We start from the raw sequence: 6950 nt of genomic DNA, 5'->3' as shown, positions 1-6950 counted from the left end.
TCCGGAGGAAAGAAAGTCCAAGTTATTGCCTCGTGTGGATGGTCCTTTTACGGTCCTTGAGCGGATCAATGACAACGCCTACAAGATTGATTTACGAGGTAAGTACTTAGTCAGTACCAGCTTCAACATTTCTGACCTTATTCCCTTTGTCGCAGATGGACCAGACTTGAGGACAAGTCCTTTTCAAGAGGGGGAGGATGATACGATCATGGACCCGGAGGACGACCCAGACAAGGGAATCGAGGTTCCGGAAGCACATTTGGCCGTACCTGATGGACCTATGACGCGATCCAGAGCTAAGAAGCTGGCAGGGACGGTTCAGGCTGTACTTAATGGGATCAAGATCGGACCAGGCGATCCAGCATCATCCAAGATTGTGACCGTGCTCATGAACGCCGGATGTAACTAATCTGGTCCAGGTGATGGCTTAATACTCTTTTTCCTTACACCCGCGTTTGTCCCAATGGATTTACCGGGTGGGGTTTTAATGAGGTTAAGTCTATTACCCATCTCTCGACCCAGGTTTGTTTGCGGTCTGGTTCATGGGTCGGCAGCGCAAGAGTCATTTCCGGCTTGGCAATTCAAGAGTCAGTCAAAGGCCAGCCGAAGAGTCAGTCCATAGCTTATTTATTTCAGTCAAAAACTTTATTAATTTTTTCTGTCATTTTCAAGTTTGTCTCTTGGACTACTCCGCCTGCTATATAAAGGCTTGTACCCCTTCTCATTTTTGCCATTCACTTATCAAATAAATCTGAGATTTTTCTCCTTTGTTCGTTTTGAACTTTTCGTTTCCTTAGGTGGTTAACCTCTTGAATCATTTCGGTTTATCAAGTTCAATCCATAGAACTTGACGCAGTCCTCGCCTGCAAAGTTTGAGTTTCCGTTAGTAGTAATCGGGGCTTAGGGATTTTTGGGAATTCATTTCCCACGCCCTAACATCTTTTTACCGGCGAACTCTTTCTCTTTGTTCCACCCCCTTGTTCCAAGTTATTCTCCGCGAGTTTGGGACCAAAGATTTTCGGGATTTATTCTCACGCCTTAGCATCTGCTCCGAGATCCAGCTGGAGTCAAGGATCTATCCATCTGATACCGACCAAGTGTGTGCCGTTCTTTGGGAATTCGTATCATTACCTGTCAGCTATTTGGGGTTGCCCCTTTGTTCAAGAAAGCTCTCCATTAAAGACTGTGATCCTCTTCTATCTAAGATCAGGCTGAAGGTGAACTCCTGGATGCATCGCCATCTTAGTATAGCAGGTAGGCTCCAGCTTCTGTCTACGGTCATGGCTGGAATTGCGGGATTTTGGACTGCTTCCTTCCTGCTCCCAAAGCAAGTTATCCATCGCATAAATAGCCTCTCCAGTTCATTTTTATGGCATAGTTGTTTGGACAAGCCCCACAGTTCAAAAGTTTCTTGGGCTGATTTATCTTTCCCTAAGAAGAAGAGATGTCTCGGTGTGAGATCCTGGTCTTCTTGGAATGAAACTTGTGCTCTTAGGCTCATTTGGATGATCTTTTTTAGAGCTGGGTTATCTGGGTGGCTTGGGTAAGGAAGAAAATTCTGTGTTCTTCCAGTTTCTGGGAGCTTAATGAACGGAGCTCCTCGGTCTCTTGGATGTTCAGACAATTTCTCAAGATGAGGCCTAAAGCCATTTCTTTTTTTTGCATAATCATTGGCAACGGTGAAGATTCTTTTTTCTGGTGGGATCCTTGGACTCTCTTTGGGTCTCTAATACACTTTTTGGGTCCAAGCGCCCCTCAAGCTCTGGGTATTCCTTTGAACTCTCTGGTATCGGATTGCATTTTTGAGGATGGGTGGAGACTCCCTGCGGCTAGGTCTCACCGTTTTCTTCAAGTGCTCTGTTTCTCATCTAAGAAATCTCCCCTACCAGCTCTATTGATCTCCCCTCTTGGATCATTAATGGTAAGGAATTCTCCTCTTTCATCTTGAAGAATATTTGGAACCATCTTCGCCTCTCCAAGCTGTTGGTTCCGTGGTTCTCTTTATTGTGGCATAGTGCGGCTATTCCAAAGCATGCCATCACGGCATGCCTTTTCATCAAAATCGCAATCCAACTACCGATCGTCTGAGGTCTTGGGGAATTGATGTCGAGCCCTGCTGTCTTCTTTGTGGGGTTTTAAATGAATCTCGAAATCACATTTTCTTTGATTGTTCTTACTCTGCCTTTATCTGGATCCCTATCACGGCTCGATTGGGATTTCAGAATCCTCTTTTGGTCTGGGACCACACGCTTTCTTGGTTACCTTCAGCTTCTACAAATGCTGTCATTTCTCTAGCTCTCCGTCAAGTCTGGAAAGCTACCATCTATGAAATCTGGAACGAGCGCAATCGTCGTTTCCACAGTGGGGTTTCCCTCCCTCACTCTGTAATTCTTCGTAAGATATTTCAGGTTTCCTATTTGAAATATTCTGCCTTAAAAAATCTAAAGCATAAGAACAGTGTTGCTTTGGACTCTTTTTGGTACTCTCGGAGACAAGCATCCCTCTCTCATCCTTTTCTATGCTGATCTCACTGCCTCTTGGTTTCTTTCTTATTCCCCTCATTTGTTGGATTGAGTGTGCATGTACACTCTTTCTTTTCCGGTCCCTCTCTCTTTTGGTTCTATGTATTTCGTTTATGTTTTTTTCCTCGTAATCTCTTTACTTTTTACTCATCAATGAAGGTCCTTTAACAAAAAAAGAGACGATACCAAAGACGATAAAAGAAAATCTTCTCTTTCATTGCCTTTTCCAGGGCTGCCAGCATCCGTCGGTGGTTCTCTAATCATCTAACTAACATCTTCTTTTCTCTTCAATCATTACAACCAGTGTTGCAATTTGAAGGCGATTTAACGATATTTGGCAACAAACAAAACAGTTTGTCTTTGATCTTTAACATCTCTCTCTTTAAATTTCTTTGGTAACCTCTAGCGGTGATTTTCGTAATCTCAAATGGTGTTCTCGTGACTGTTTTGGAAATGGTTTTGATTAATCTATCGTATCACACAATGGATTAGCTTTCATTACTCTCTGATGTTATTGGTTGTTTCCTCTTACTTGTGATGTTGATGGCAATTACGTTCGCACCACTGATGATGGTTCATCAGATTATGAGTTTGTCCAGCCTTATTTTGAAGCAAACGAGTTCTATGATGGTTCAAATGCATTCACATTCGGTAAGAGATAGTTTCTTTGGTGAAACAAAATGAGTTTGGTTTCCAAAATACTCTCTGATAGTGTAGATTATCTATTTTGGTTTACTGGAGTTTATCGATTCTATGATTTCACCCAAGTTGAGTGTACATATTATTTCCATGAAGGGTTTTCCGATTCTCCATGATGTCTGATTTTCTGAGATCTTTTTGTGAAGTGATTGAGTACGAAATTCGATGAACATCTTGATGTATTGGTCGACGAATATGAGATCCGGGTAAATTATATATAATTCTGTTGTTTCTAGTTAGATATTTTTTTGGTTATTTTACTCTGCTGAATAAAGCACTAATAGCATGAAAATAATCATGAAAGTAGGACAGTGTGAGACAGAAGATGGAACTTTGTTGTATGACAAAATTTATATAGTCGTTGAAAATTAGAAGTTTCATATCTTATTTCGATCGAAAGAATAATTTAATTAGGTTTTTATTCGACGGACATATTTTAATTTGCTCTTATTTGGTAATGAGTCAATATAATACAACAAGATTCCTTAAAGTTGAATGTGAATTTAAGGAAAGAAAGTATAAAAATCTTTATGAGTAAAATTTCTCAGAAAAAATTACATATTTTATTTTTGTTGTTTTATCATAGTTTTTCTATTGTCTGTATTCTTAATGTATTATTTTTTTTATAAAAAATAACTACACCTCATCACATGGCCATACAATCAAACTAAATAAATACATCTATAATATACAAACTATATGATCTACATAACATGTATGAACGAACAATAAAATTATGTGATTAACATCATAAGCATCTTAGAAGTAGACGGGAACTATTTACTGCAAAAAAGAATATGACACTATATAACTAATGTATTAAAAATACATGACTATGGGTCTGTTCTTTAACAACACACTGCGGTTGCGACGGCGGTAGAAAAAACAGATCAAAACGACAGTGGCCCTAGCAGAGAACAGAATGATACGGTGGTGACGGAAATGTTTGGTGTCATATTAGTGACGCAGAGTGTGTGAGCCAAAACTCGCACAACCAGAAATTTGTTTAAGGAAAACTAAGGGATCGGAAACTTCTAGGGTTTATCGTCAAAAACAGTAAGATCGAAAGAAAGTTTTTCTTACTGTAAAAGTGTTTAGCTCTTATTGCTTAGGATTGCAAAAGTTACCGAATGAATTGTATACATCATCTATTTATACTAATTCTCCGAACCGCCTAGCCGAGAATCTTGGGAGAGATTTTCGGAACATTTCCTTATCGCCTCGTGCGGCTCACCGCCTTTGTATTTCGCCTAGGGTTTTTATGGGCTCCGTCTCTCAAGGCCTTAGTTCAGCCCATCTGAACTTTTCCACGGCTCGGCCCATCTAACTTCTCCACGGCTCGGCCCACTTGCCATTTTAGCCGAGACATGATCCGGTCCACCTCACCGAGGCGCGGCTCGGCCCAGGCATGTTGGAGGGGGGCTCAGCCCATTTCTTACGATTTGGCTCGGCCCATCTATCTTTCTTCGCGGCTCTCCCTACTGGTCTATCTTCACGGCTCTCCCACTTGGTGATCGCGGCTCTCCCACTTGTCTTGGTGAGAACGGCTCTCCCACTTGTCTTGGTGAGAACGGCTCTCCCACTGGTCTTGGTGAGAACGGCTCTCCCACTTGTCTTTCTTCCATACTTAGTCATTTTGAGATGGTTTTATCTGCTTGGGGTGAAAACCGACCCCAACAGTTAGCCCCCCGGCTCGTCAGTTTCGGAGGCGAGAGTGACGAGGTCCATTACTCCTGACCGTAGGATAAACCATCGAGTCAACTATTATGACGTAAGCCCAGATGAGGTGTTTTGGGAATGAAGATGCCGAGGCGTTCCCAAGGAGTGCCGAGGGTGTCGAGGTGTTTTGAAAAGGTACCGAAGATGCCGAGGCAAGTTAAGGACGAGGCGATTTCGTTTAGTAATGATGACCCGAGGCAATTTCGTTTAGTAATGATGAGCCGAGGCGAGGCAATTTGAGAAGGTTATGCCGAGCCGAATAAATGGCGAGGCGTTTCGAGAGAAAGTTCGTGCTGAGCCGTTTTGTTAACGACGAGGCGTTTCGAGGGAAAGTTCGTGCCGAGCCGTTTCGTTAATGACGAGGCATTTCGAGAGAAAGAGTTAATGCTGAGCCGTTTTGTTACGACGAGGCGTTTCAAGAGAGAGTTCGTGCCGAGCCGTTTTGTTAACGACGAGGCGTTTCAAGAGAGAGTTAATGCCGAGCCGTTTCGTTAACGATGAGGCGTTTCAAGAGAGAGTTAATGCCGAGCCGTTTCGTTAACGACGAGGCGTTTCAAGAGAGAGAGCTAATGCCGAGCCGTTTCGTTAACGACGAGGCGTTTCAAGAGAGAGTTAATGCCGAGCTGTTTTGGCAGAAGTTGTGCGGAGGCGTTCTGGCGTAGGCAACACTGAGCCGCGTTCCAGGGTGTCGGCGAGGCGTTTTTGTTAGTAACGTCGAGCTGTGTTTTGCGGTGCGACGAGGAGTCTACGTTAATGACGCCGAGCCATGTATCAAGGCAGCGACAAGGCGTCTGTGTAAATAATGCCGAGCCGTGTTTCAGGGTAATGACGAGACGTTTTTTCTAAGAAAGTTGTCGAGCCGTGTTTTCAATATAACGACGAGGCGTTTACGTCAGTAATGCCGAGCCGTGTTTCAAGGTAACGACGAGGCGTTTATTTGTCAGTAATGCCGAGTCGTGTTTCAAGGTAACGACGACCCATTGATGTGTCAGTAATGCCGAGCCGTGTTTCAAGGTAACGACGAGGCGTTTATGTGTCAGTAATGCCGAGCCGTGTTTCAAGGTAACGATGAGGCATTTGTTCTAAGAGAGTTGCCGAGCCATTTTGCGTCAACGATAACGACAAGGCGTTGTTATGAAATTGTCGAGCCGTGACGACAAAGCACGGCTCAGTTCACACAGCTTGATGAGATATCCTTGGGAAAGAGTGTAAGCGAGGCGATTTGATAACAGGGATAGGCGAACTGTTTTTCCCGGAGTTTTTTTTTTTTAAATGACAAGGTGTTTTTGTGAAAACATCGAGCCGAATAAACGACGAACCGTTTTGCGAAAACTGTGCCGAGCCGAATAGGCGTTTTGCGAAAACTGTGTCGTTCTTAATGTAAGACGCCCATAGTGCTGCGGTGCGCAGAAAGACTAATACTAAAGCTTTTCCAGAAAATACAATGCCGAGGCGTGTTAGATATTGTCGGGGGAGAGTGTTACGCCGACGCACGTGATCTAGATACGGCTTGTTACTGGATTAAGTCAGGAGATGCCAAACCGACAAGGTCAAAAGATGCATAGACGACAAGGCAAGACAGTGCCTAGAAGATGAGCCGAGACGATGGCTAGGAGACAAGGCAAGGGGATGCCTAGCTGCCGAGCCGAGTTAACGGCTAGGTGACAAGGCAAGAGGATGCCTAGGCGACGAGGTAAGATGATGCCTAGGCAACAAGCCAAGATGACGCCCAGCCGACGAGCCGAGATGATGGCTAGGCGACAATGCAAGAGGATGCCTAACTGTCGAGCCGAGTTAACGGCTAGGTGACAAGGCAAGAGGATGCCTAGCTGCCGAGCCGAGTTAACAGCTAGGCGTCAAGGCAAGAGGATGCCTAGGCGACGAGGTAAGATGATGCCTAGGCGACGAGCTGATGATGGCTAGGCGATGATACAAGATGACGCTTAGGCGACAGCCGATACGGCTAGGTGATGATACATATGACGCTTAGCGACAGCCGATGACGGCTAG

Source organism: Eutrema salsugineum, unplaced genomic scaffold, assembly GCF_000478725.1.
Source record: "Eutrema salsugineum unplaced genomic scaffold, Eutsalg1_0 scaffold_3, whole genome shotgun sequence".
Classification (NCBI taxonomy): Eukaryota; Viridiplantae; Streptophyta; class Magnoliopsida; order Brassicales; family Brassicaceae; genus Eutrema; species Eutrema salsugineum.
Note: the sequence above shows the minus strand (reverse complement) of the source record.